General features: G+C 46.7%; 1 long non-coding RNA gene across 1 annotated transcript in view; it reads left to right on the top strand.

The window, feature by feature from the left end:
• Positions 1-1698: 1698 nt before the first annotated feature.
• LOC140705535 (uncharacterized) overlaps positions 1699-12530 on the top strand; it is a 63400-nt gene continuing 52568 nt past the window's right edge. The window contains exon 1 of the long non-coding RNA XR_013543252.1: positions 1699-2050. This is a non-coding gene — a long non-coding RNA (uncharacterized LOC140705535). The remainder of the gene's footprint in view (positions 2051-12530) is intronic.

Raw genomic sequence — 12530 nt, 5'->3', positions numbered from 1 at the left:
GCTGATCTTTCATCTAATCAGACTCAAGAGAGCAACAGGTCTCAGAGACATAGAGAGGCCGGTGGGACCTCATGTTCCCTACCTGTGAAGGCCCAAGACCAGCTATATGCCCTGTCCTCTGGATCAATGATGGGTCCATTTTGAGAGTGACTGCCTGCCTCTGTAGCAGACCAAATGTGGGGATCATTCAAGAGTAAGGCCAGCCCAAGAGTCTGCAGAGAGAGTTATCAGAGTGAGGGATGGACCTATTTCAGCCCTACAGACAAATTTTTAGAGAAGTTCTCAAAGGCTCCAGTCCTGCAGTGCATTCAGCCTTAGGAGAGACATTCCAGCCTTTAAGAATAGGTTTTATAATGGGCAAAACTAGGAAGCTGCCCAACAACATTATGAAGGAAGAGGGAGGGACTGTGATCCTAGCAGCCGTCAGAGGGCCAGAATTGGCCACAGGGATGTTCCTACCACTATTTCACAGGATAATAGAACTTATCGTAAGGAGGTCCTCCATTCCTGAAGCGTTAAGAAGTGAGACTAATTTTAGAACTGCAGAGCTGGAAAGGGGTCTTATGGATCATTGAGTGCAGTCCGTTAAGGAGGCCTAGTGGGGAATCGAACTCCCAATGTCTGGCTCCACAGCCAGAGACCGAAACCGCTGAGCTATCCAGCAGGATGACAATAAGTTGAATTCTTTCATCACCAATCCAGATCTCTTTATGCAAGTGGAAGCCTTGTTCCTTTCATTTGCCCTTGGGTAACAGCAAACGTGGATTCAATGGGAGTTGCACAGAAAGAATATTCTGCCCCACCAATAGGATCCGTCTATCTCAGCTGTATTTCAGTTTACTCACGGCTCTTCTCCTGTGTACTTTATGTTCACAACAGCCCTTTGAGGTGGGGTCAGTGGTTGGTCCCAGGCGAGCTTCATGGCTGACTCAGGATTTGGACTCAGGTCTCTTGAGCCACGTGCAACTGTAACTGCAATTGTGCTCCTCACCATTACTCCCCTTAGCAGGTCTTTTATACAGTTAATGGCTCTTAATGCTCATTCAAGGAAAAGGATTTGCAATGCAACAGAGGGAGCTTGCAACCATACACCGTTCCTGGGAAAACTGATCCCCACCCCAGGCAGTTGGGAGGATGACAGCTAAATTCATAGGAAACAGGGAAGCCTGACTAGGATAGGGGAGGATGGCTTGGTCCCTGGTGCTCAGGAAGTCTTGGTGATTTGACCCTTGGAGCCCTGGATCCACTATACCTCGGCTCCTGAGTTTTCCTGTTCCTGTTCCCTAAGACCTCACTGTTTCTCTTATGCAGGCCATACTCTTGCTTATCCCACTCTGGTTCTCCACTATGATCGAAACATTAAAGCAGATGGGGAAAGCACGGTGTCTGTTCAAAGGAAAGAAGTTTCAGATAAATGCATCCTGACCAATTTTGTGGGTGTTTCTGAATGACTTTGTAGCCCATAAAGAAGGGCAGTTCAGAGGGTGCCTCCCCACCACCACATCCCCGCCGCTTCACCACCATAAAGTTTATATAAGTCAGAGCCATCCCTCTGTGGGGTGTTGAGTAATCTGTGCTTTACAAGGCGCACAATGATGTATTCAAACACCAGGCTCATAAGAAAATCGGGTAAGCAGATAATTACCCAAAGATACTGTTGGTTTTGGCAGTGGTATGAAGCCAATTAGCATGGGGTGGTGTGTGTGTGTGTGTGTGTGTGTGTGTGTGTGTGTGTGTGTGTGTGTGTGTGTGTGTGTGTGTGTGTGTGTGTGTGTGTGTCTTTCAAGCTCTTCAACGATTTGGAGGCAGCTTTCACAGCAGAGCGAGCAAAGCGCAAAGAAAACAATGCGGTCGCCCAACTTTTGAGAGCCGCTTCTCGGCTCCCTCCTGCTCCCTTTACGGTCACAAGGAGAAGGCAATTAGGGACCATGTATGGATGAGCTACACCCCATTCAGAGAGGCCAAATCCCTCTTTGAGTTCACGGCAGACCTGTGGAAGTGAAAACATGTGCATAATTACCACCAGCGGGGAAAAGCCACACATACAGAGGTACCAATCATTCCTTTTTACCAGGGGGAGAATCTTTCTTTTCCTTGGGCTTATTCTTATATATATATATATTGGCTGCCTTTTGTTGGATACTTGTGATATAAATTTTATACACTCTGTGGATGCAGCGCTTGGCATAGTGTAGGTCGCACATTTCTGTTCTATATTGTACGTGTGATTTATTTGGTGCTGGGTTTTGACCGTAATAAAGTAAATTGTGTTCTAATGGCAGCTATTTTGTTTTTTTGAGGTGGAAGATTTTGGGCACTTTGCTTGTGGGCTTTTTTTTTTTTTTTTTAAAGAAAACCATTCTCGGTGCCAAGGCACGTGCTCTGGTTGTTATCAACGCTCGCTTAAGGTCTCTTTCTCTTGTTTCTTGCTGCTTCCCAAATATTTCAAACTTGGCCATCATCTTAAACCTTATTCTGGCTCCCAAAAGCCTCTGTCTTTTGGGAAGTTAATTTTCAATGAGCGACCAGCCCGAATCCTTGCCCATAACACTCAGTGATGATAATGATCTTAGAACGGCAGACCTGGAAGGGGACCCTATGAATCATCAAGTCCAACCCCCTGACAAGGAGGCATAATAGGGAATCAAACTCCCAACCTCCGATCCTTGTTGATTTTTATTCTGCTTTAAAAACACACAGGACCGGTTTCAAGTTATTAAAACAGAGAATTCCCAAACGAGGATGAGCCAATACCTTTCTTAGTCCACTAGAATCTCACAAATCGAGTTCCTTAAAATTGTTCTTTACTTCCACTGTGTATTCATAAGGGATTTGGTTTAGATTATACCTGAGTGGCCCAGTGGTTTTTCCTACTTTCTTCAGTTTAAGCTTGAATTTTGCTATGAGAAGCTGATGATCAGAGCCGCAGTCAGCTCCAGGTCTTGTTTTTGCTGATTGTACAGAGCTTCTCCATCTTTGGCTGCAGAGAATATAATCAATCTGATTTCGATATTGCCCATCTGGTGATTTCTATGTGTAGAGTCGCCTCTTGTGTTGTTGGAAAAGTGTATTTGTGATGACCAGCTTGTTCTCTTGGTAAAACTCTATTAGTCTTTGTCCTGCTTCGTTCTGAACTCCAAGGCCAAACTTCCCTGTTGTTCCTTTTATCTCTTGGCTCCCTACTTTAGCATTCCAGTCCCCTAGAATGAGAAGAACATCTTTCTTTGGTGTCAGTTCTAGAAGGTGTTGTAAATCTTCATAAAATTGTTCAATTTCAGTCTCCTCAGCACTGGTGGTTGGTGCATAAACTTGGATTAAATAATTCAGAACGGCTATGGGTTATGCCATGCAAGGACATCCAAGACGGACAGGTCATAGTGGAGAGTTCTGACTAAATGCAATACACCTGGAGCAGGAACTGGCAAGCCACTCCAGTATCTTTGCCAAGAAAACTCCATGGACATAAATAAAAGGCTAAAAGATATGATGCTGGAAGATGAGCCCCTCAGGTCGGAAGGCGTCCAACATGCTACTGAGGAAGAGTGGAGGACAAGTACAAGTAGCTGCACAGCTAATGAAGTGGTTGGGCCAAAGCCGAAAAGACACTCAGCTGCGGACGTGCCTAGAAGTGAAAGGAAAGTCTAATGCTGCAAAGAAAAATACTGCATAGGAACCTGGAATGTAAGATCTCTGAACCTTGGTAAGCTGGAGGTGGTCAAACAGGAGATGGCAAGAATACACATTGACATCCTGGGCGTCAGTGAACTAAAATGGACGGGAATGGGTGAATTCACTCGAATTGTGGTGCTGGAGGAGACTTTTGAGAGTCTCCTGGACTGTAAAGAGAACAAATCTATCCATTTTGAAGGAAATCAACTCTAAATGCTCACTGGAAGGACAGATCCTGAAGAAGCTGAGGCTCCTATACTTTGGCCATCTCATGAGAAGAGAAGACTCCCTGGAAAAGACCCTGATGTTGGGAAAGTGTGAAGGCAAGAGGAGAAGGGGATGACAGAGGGCGAGATGGTTGGACAGGGTCACCGAAGCGACCAACATGAATTTGGCTAGACTCTGGGAGGCAGTGGAGGACAGGAGGGCCTGGTGTGCTCTGGTCTATGGGGTTACGAAGAGTCAGACACAACTTAATGACTAAACAACAACTGTAGGGATGGGTTGATTCAACAAAGAGTGTGCAAGACCTGATCAGGGCTCTTAATGGTAGGAGCTTTTGGAGTTCACTAATTCAAAAGCTTGCTTTAAGCTGGAGGCAACTTGACAGACTATAACAACAACAACAGTAAGGATGCCTTGCTAAATGTTAAGAACAGAACAGTCAGTTGTGCAAAAGGGGAGAAATATCAGAAAGGCTATTTTGCAGAGCTCACAAATGGAAGCTTATTTTCAAATGCAGTTCTAAGAATCCCCCAATTAGCCTTGGGGGGGCTGTAGTCTAAAAAGTAACTTTTCAGGTGATCTTTGGGTTTCTAACTTGATTATTCAGTGAACTGGTTTTTCCATGGTGTTCTATCCGCTCTCTTATGGCTAACATCTCTGAGTGCATGTGGTCCAGAAATAATGGCTCTTCCAGATCATTTTGATATCCTTAGCTGCTGCAATGCGGGTCTTCTTCCTGCTGGAAGTTGTGCTCCCATTACCTTTGGCATGTTTAGAGGCCCAAAGTGTTTATAGCACTCATCTCCTGTCCAGGCTCAGTAGCTCATAAATACAGCAACGTCTGCTGTTCTGCCCATCCATTCACAATCTGGGACATTTGCATGAGATGAGCTATCTCAGAAGGTGGCAGGAGTAGTAGGAGGGGGGGGAGTGCACTCTGTTTCTGGCTAGCACATGTTGTCTGGGCTCATCAGAGGAACAAGACTCAGGAATGCAATAAAGAGAATTGCAAAATCCAGCTCCATACTTCATACACTGCAAAAGATAAAGTCTAAACAAACATCTAGGATTTCAAAACTCTCCGGAAAAGCACTCCTTCCTGGACTGCGTACCGTTCGTTCTTAGTTGCAAATCGTTATCATGAAATGGGGATTTGGTGCTGCAAAACTGGTCACCCTGTTTAATTGATTTTTTAAAAATTTATTTAAGTTATTTTTCTCCTTTAAAAAGGACCCAAGACAGCTTATATCATTGAAGGACAATATTTAAATCTAGAAAATAAATGAGTATACAGATACCAAGGAATCAAACAACTACCATATGAAAAACATGAGCAGCACCAAAACCACATTTAAAGCACTAAGGTATAACCCTCTGAAGTTCACAAATCCTACTAAGGCAGCTGGTCCCTAAGGAAAAGCTTGCCTGAAGAGAAAGGTCTTTGCCTGCTTGTGGAAGGAGAGCAAAGATGGGGCCAGTCTGGCCTCTTGTGGGAGGGAGTTCCAAAGTCTGGGAGTAGCAGCAGAGAAGGCTCTCACCTGTGTCCCCACCTAACACACCTTCACAGACTGAGAGAAAGGCCTCTCCTGATGATCTTAATACCTGAGGAGGCTCATAAAGGGAGATGCGGTGCAGCCCCTAGGTCTCTCTACACATAAGTGCATTTGTTAGTTGGTCCCTCATCTACTCTGTTTAGATGAGTTCAAAAAAGTACAAGGGGGCTTGTAACTTTTTTTGAACTACAACTCCCAGAATCCACCAGATGTTGCCATCCAAAAAAAGTAGCATCTCGGGACTCCTGTCTGTTCATCCGTTTGCCTCCTCAAAGCAATTTTAATACCATTGTTTGGCTCTCAGATCCCTTAGGGCAGAGGTCCCCAACCCCTGGTCCGTGGTCCAGTGCTGGTCCGTGGCCTGAGCCAAACCGGGCCGTGGAGACAGACATCACCCCCGCACAGCTGATTTGTGCCTGCTGCGTGCCCCGGTGTGAGTGCCATGTAGCTGTTCACGCATGTGCACGGGCACACACACATCGCACATGAGCGCCGCACTGTTGTTTGTGCATGCGCATGAGTGAGCGAGCATGAATAAGTGCCATGCCACCATTTGTGCATGCACGCACACTCATTCGCACTCACGCGTTCGCACATGCCCACGAGCTTGGGGGGGGGTGTCCCACCTTCCCCAGCCAGTCCGTGGGGTGAAAAAAGGTTGGGCACCCCTACCATAGGGGATTGGTTTTATGATCCAAATAGGTTTGGCTCCTGTGCAAAATCAGTACAGGAAGGAATTGTTGTTTTTTGATGCTATTGTTTGGGGACTGTTTCGTGAAATCTTCTGGAGGTCTCTTGACCGTCGGACTGGACCTTGATGGAAGCCATTCACGACCATCGTTGTTGAAAAGTACATGGCATGGTCTCTGGGTCCCTCGGTTGACCAGTTCTGATGATGCAGATGAAAATACATATTCTTGGATTTTATTTTATTTTTTGACCATGCTAGGTATAGCGTTCATGATTATCCAGAGTTTTCAGCATCTGCAAGGGGGCTTGTAACCATTCCCCTGCAGATACGGGGGGGGGGGGGGCTACTGTGCTTTCTGAATCAGAAACTTTACTTCTATAGTGTGTTATGTATGCATACCCATACAAATTGCTTCCTTACCAAAATGCTGATTCAAGTCACAGCCAGCTGAACTCGCACACCTACTCACACGTAGGAGAATACACTATAAGGAGCTGAAATTCCCAAAGCCTCCCAATATAATAATAACATAGGCATATTCAGAGTTAACACCTCTGGAGTAAAACATTAATAATGTACTTCCTGTCACCTCAAAAGATGATGCACGTGATCGTGGAATTCATAGAATCATAAAATTATTGAGTTGGAAGGAGTGTATAAGGCCATGGGGTCCACCCCCCTGCTCAATGATGTAATCCAAATCAAAGCAGATCTGACACATGGTTGTCTAATTTTCTCTTGAATGGCTCCAATACGGGAGCACTCACCACCTGCCAAGGTAATTGGTTCCATTGTTGTACTGCTCTAACAGTTAAGAGATTTTTCTTTATATTCAGCCTAAATCCGTCTTCCTGTAGTTTGAGCCTATGGTTACGTGTCCTGCACTCTGGGACGATCAAGAACATATCATGCCTCTCCTCTGCATGGCTGGTTTTCAAGTATTTGAAAAGTTCTATCACATCTCCCCTCTATCCCCCTTTCTCAAGGCTAAACATGTTCAGCTTTTTCAGTATTTTCTCATAGGGCTTTGCTTCCAGTCTCCTGATCATCCTCAGGGGAGTAGTAGAAACCATCATCTTGGACATGACTACAACAGAACTCTTCAAAATGTTGAAAGAGAGAAAACGCCTTGCGTTGTGGGAGAAGAGTGAGCAGAGTGAAAGTCTGAATTAGCCCCAGAATAGACCTGCAAGGGAAAAAATGGGGTGGGAGAGAAAAGAAACAGAAGAGAAAGGGGAATTGTTGGGCATTCTAGAAGAGGGGAAGAAAAGAATCATGACAGCTGAGTGGAGAGGAAGGCTGGGTGACTGGATGGGTCCATGGGTGGACCTCCAATATTTAACCCTTCTGCTTTGCAGATTCTTTACCAGCAGAATTCACTATGCCACAATGATAGTTACATTAGATTTCTTGCATTCATAGACACCTGAACCACTAGGTGCTCAGAGGCAGCCACTTCCCTCAGGCAGCAGATTTTGCAGCACCAGTGTATTTTTGAAGTCTATCCAAGGCATGGATCCACATCTTAATGTACGGTTATCTCCAAATTATTGCCCATCTCCACTTCCTCAGTTGTGGCACTGGCGTGAGAGTTTGGACTGTAAATTTATTTGAAGTGGCATATTTTCTCCCCATTTGTACTCAGCAGGGAGCTGTCCATGGAGTGCTCACGGTGTTGATGATGAAGATGAGGCTTGCCAGGTCTCAGAGAATGAGCTGCAGTGCCAGGAAGTGGCTGCGGTTCCCTGAATCTCCAGGCCAGGCAGACAAATGTCAGGAGCAGTGGTGGAAGGGAAGGAATGAGTCTCGTTTGTTGTTACGGGGTGGTCATAGTGTTTGGGTACACAACTCCAACCCTCTCTGAATGGCACCAGGGCTCACTGGCTTCCTGCATGTGTTGGACACATAATATATTTAGGAAGTCGTATAGGGGACCAACGGTGCCTCTCCCACTCCTTCACGCCTGCAGACACATTACGCTCCCACTGCTGAAGAGGCTCACAAGGCCCCACACCATGACCTCACAGAGACCCATCCCCACAGAGACCCAAGACCCATTGGGCCCCAGATATAATGAGGGGATGGGGAAGATGCTCCCATGAAACCCCTGACAAACAAGACAACACTTCGAAACCATTCCAGAAAAGTCCTTTGATTGGTTTTTGAAAAGAGGCTAAATGGGTATCCTGGTCCTCAGTGGAGACAGCTTGGCTCAGCTCCAGCAGGACGCCTGCCTTTTGGTCCCTCGCATCACCCTGGAGAAGAGGAAGCTTCTGGCCCTGCAAGAGAGAGAGAGAAAAAAACAACAACTAAGGGGTGAGCTTGTCCACTGCCATCAACCAGCTTCAACCCAGGCATATCCACCGACCAATGTTCTGGCAACTTCATCCTGAAGTTCTGCTTGCCAACACCCACTGGCTTCCACCAGGAATATCCACCCGTTCATCTCTTCCACTCCGCTTCTGAAGCCAGCCTCTGTCAGCTTCCAAATGCTTGGGTCACACACACACCCCAGCCGACATACCCATGGAACACCAGCCAGCCCATTCACACACAAATTCACACACACACACACACACACACACACACACACACACACACACACACACACACACACACCAGCCAGCCCCCCCGACACACACACACCTTCACTCCACCAGCCATTTACACACACACCCAGGCTTGCATCCATTGATATCTATGAAGCTTCTGCCAGCTGGTTTAAGGAGGCTAACTTCCACCAGCTTAATCCACCAACCTCTGCCAGCCTCCGCTTTGCGGCATCAGCCAGCTTCCGCAGGCAGATTCTACCAGCTTCTGCCTGCCAATGTCCACTGACTTCCCCCCAGTCCATCACTGACATCAGCCAGCTTCAAGCCACAGATCTCCACCAGCCTTGAGCTGTTAACTCGCAAGCCCATTTAGCAAGTTCAGAAATTGCCTTGGGCAGAAAGGCTGGGTCCCCTGCAGCTGCCACTGCCGCTCTCTCTGCTGGGCTGCCCTCTGGCCACTGGCCTCCCCTCTGGTCTCCTGCCCTGCCCAGCAAGCCCCTTTTATCTGACAACAGAGGGGTTCGGCCCCTGTGAGGTGACAGGAGAATGGGGTTGGGTTCCCAAGGCAGCAGCACCCCCAGGATTGGCTGTCCTGAAGATGATGTCAACAATCCCTCTTATCATGTGATTTACCCACAGAAGCTTGCTTTTTATATGATTTTTAAATATATATATTTATTTTTGTTGCTTAGTCGTTTAGTCGTGTCCGACTCTTCTTGACCCCATGGACCAGAGCACGCCAGGTGCTCATCCCCGTCTCCAAGCCGTAGAACCAGCGTTTGTCCATAGAAAGTTTCCGTGGTCACGTGGCCAGCGTGACTAGACATGAAACGCTATGACCTTCCCAGTGTGGTGGTCTCTATCGACTCGCATTTTTACATGCTTTCGAACCGCTAGGTTGGCGGGCGCTGGGACGAGTGACGGGAGCTCACTCCATTGCGTGGATTCGATCTTACGACTGCTTGGTCTTCTGACCTTGCAGCACAGAGGCTTCTGCGGTTTAACCCGCAACGCTACCACGTCCCTCTTAATAGGCACTTGGTACCAAAGACTCCGACTCTGACTTGGAACTCGGACCCAAAGGCTTGCCAACAGCCCTGTCAGGTCAACCACCCTGGGGAACTCATTCGAATGGTCTTTTCTCCAAGCATAATCCTGAGAAAGAAATGCTGGAAAGATTTTTGCCAGAGTCAGAAAGGCATCTCCACATTTTCTTGATCCCTTTTCTTGCTCTACACACAGACCAAACTGTCTCCCTGATATTTCCCAGACCTTTACTGGAATGGGTGTGTATGTGGCTGCTTCTCCTTTTCTCTCTCTCTCTCTCCATGAAGAAAGGCACATTAAAAAGCTTTAGTGCTCTTTCTTCTAGAGAAGTACATGCAAGAGAAAAAAAATAACTCTGAAATGGGGAGCAAGAAGGGCATATCTGGAAGACATACAAAGTGTAAGATTTATGCAGGCTGGGGAAGAGACAAGTCTGTACAAAACAAAGGTCTGGGGTCAATAACTCGTGTAGACTAAAGATAAAGACCCACCCACCTTAGAGAGATATTTGGATTCTCTGGCAAGCAAGCTAAGAAGTGCTATTTCCTGTCCAATTTATGACTGAAGCTGCACCAGCTGTTTCTTTCAGATTCTCTTCCATTAAGACATACCAAAACGAGGAGCTGCCTTGATTTCACCATGCTTCGTGATCCTGTTTTGGGCTCCCTGCCGCAGTGTTGTCCTGTGAAATGGCTGGTTCACACATCCATTTTCCTTTCATCACACAGAATGATGAGTTGCATGTGCGAGCGGGTCACCCTTCAGAGAAGGGCCTGCAATACTGTTTGGAAACATTGGCTGCAATCCCATTCACAGAATAAGCTGAAGCATAACTTTGCACGTAGGTACCGAGCCAGTGTAGGTGCATGCTCCCCAGAATTGCAGCATCAGCAGCGTTCTGTTTCCCAGAGGGGAACAGATGAAAACTTACACTTTGGCATATTCTAGGAGCAGGATTTCAGCTAACATGTTTCTGTTGTTGTTTAGTTGTTTAGTCTTGTCCGACTCTTCGTGACCTCATGAACCAGAGCACGCCAGGCCCTCCTGTCTTCCACTGCCTCCCAGAGTCTAGCCAAATTCATGTTGGTCGCTTCGGTGACGCTGTCCAACCATCTCGTCCTCTGTCGTCCCCTTCTCCTCTTGCCTTCACACTTTCCCAGCATCAAGGTCTTTTCCATGGAGTCTTCTCTTCTCATGAGATGGCCAAAGTATTGGAGCCTCAGCTTCAGGATCTGTCCTTCCATTGAGCACTCAGGGTTGATTTCCTTCAGAACGGATAGGTTCGATCTCCTTGCAGTCCAGGGGACTCTCAAGAGCCTCCTCTAGCACCACAATTCAAAAGCATCAATTCCATCCTTCAGCCAGCCTGGTCACAGGCAAGAACCTTCTTGTGCTGGTTCTCACCTCATACTGGTTGCCCACAGGCCAAAGGCAGTAAAAAGCAAAAAGCAGAACTGTCCACATTGTTTTGAAGACCTGATACAAACCTGCAATTACACCTGTCTCTGGGGTGGTTCGTGGGCCACCCGTTGGGTTCGGAGGCCAGTCTGGAGCTTTGGAAGATGTCCTGATTCAGCGTGGAATGATCAGTGCCCCGTTCAGTTCAATTTACACCCCAGATCCTAATCAATGTGTACATCCAGAAGACCATCCTCCTATTGATTTGCACTTGAAAACCAAAATGGCGACAACTTCTTTGGTTTGGCACGAATGGAAGTGAAATTTCCGACAGATATGCTCTTGAATGTTGTATACAAGGCACTTTGAATCTTCCTGTTAAAAGAACCACCCACCCATCCCATCCTGCTGTACTGAAGTGATTCATGTCCCAGATCTTAGCTGTTCTGTAAATTCAGTTCCGTTCACTCCAGAACAGAACTGGGACATTCCACTTTGATCTGCATCTCATACAAATGAATTCAAATCAGGCTGATTCAGTTAGTAATTTGGGCTGTGGCTGAAGCCAGAGCATAACCAAAAGTGTCATGTGTACCATGAGCCCATTCACGATTCATATGGGTAACCAGCCACCCTATGGCACCATGGAGTGTGTGTGCCTGAGAACCAGGCATTTATTCTCATATACTTTCGTGCTGTAAATCCTACCAGCAATTTTGTCCCTCACTGTCCCAGGATCAGATTATAGTATTTGTTCTTCTTATCCATTGTCCTGTCCACATAAAAGATGCACAAGTGGAAGTGGTGGTTCATAGGACAAGATGGTGACCCCCCTCTATTCCACAATAGAAGTTTAGGTTGAAAGAGCACTCTTTCTTTATGCCACCCATGAAATATTGTTCTTTGCCATCCTTAAGGACAGTATAGCACAGTCTGTGTGGAAAACACACCTCTGTCCTTCAAGAATGGAAATGGGCAAGAGGTAAAGGAGGAACAGCTGATAGGCTGCCAAAAGAATTCCTTCAGCAGTTGCTACCTAAGGTAGCTGACACAGTTTGCCTGTTGGAAGGGCTGGCCCTCCTTGCTAGAGACGCATGGGAAAAATTCATTCTGAGCTGGTTTACACATTGTGTTATTGTTTAGTCATTAAGTCGTGTCCGACTCTTCGTGACTCCATGGACCAGAGTATGCCAGGCCCTCCTGTCTTCCACTGCCTCCCGGAGTTGGGTCAAAGTCATGTTGGTAGCTTCGATGACACTGTCCAACCATCTTGTCCTCTGTCGTCCCCTTCTCCTCTTGCCCTCACACTTTTCAAACATCAGGGTCTTTTCCAGGGAGTCTTCTCTTCTCATGAGATGGCCAAAGTATTGCAGCCTCAGTTTCAGGATTTGTCAT

The sequence above is a fragment of the Pogona vitticeps genome, chromosome 3 (genome assembly GCF_051106095.1).
Source record: "Pogona vitticeps strain Pit_001003342236 chromosome 3, PviZW2.1, whole genome shotgun sequence".
Classification (NCBI taxonomy): Eukaryota; Metazoa; Chordata; class Lepidosauria; order Squamata; family Agamidae; genus Pogona; species Pogona vitticeps.
The sequence above is the reverse complement of the archived record's forward strand: the minus strand, read 5'-3'. Positions and strand labels throughout refer to the sequence as shown.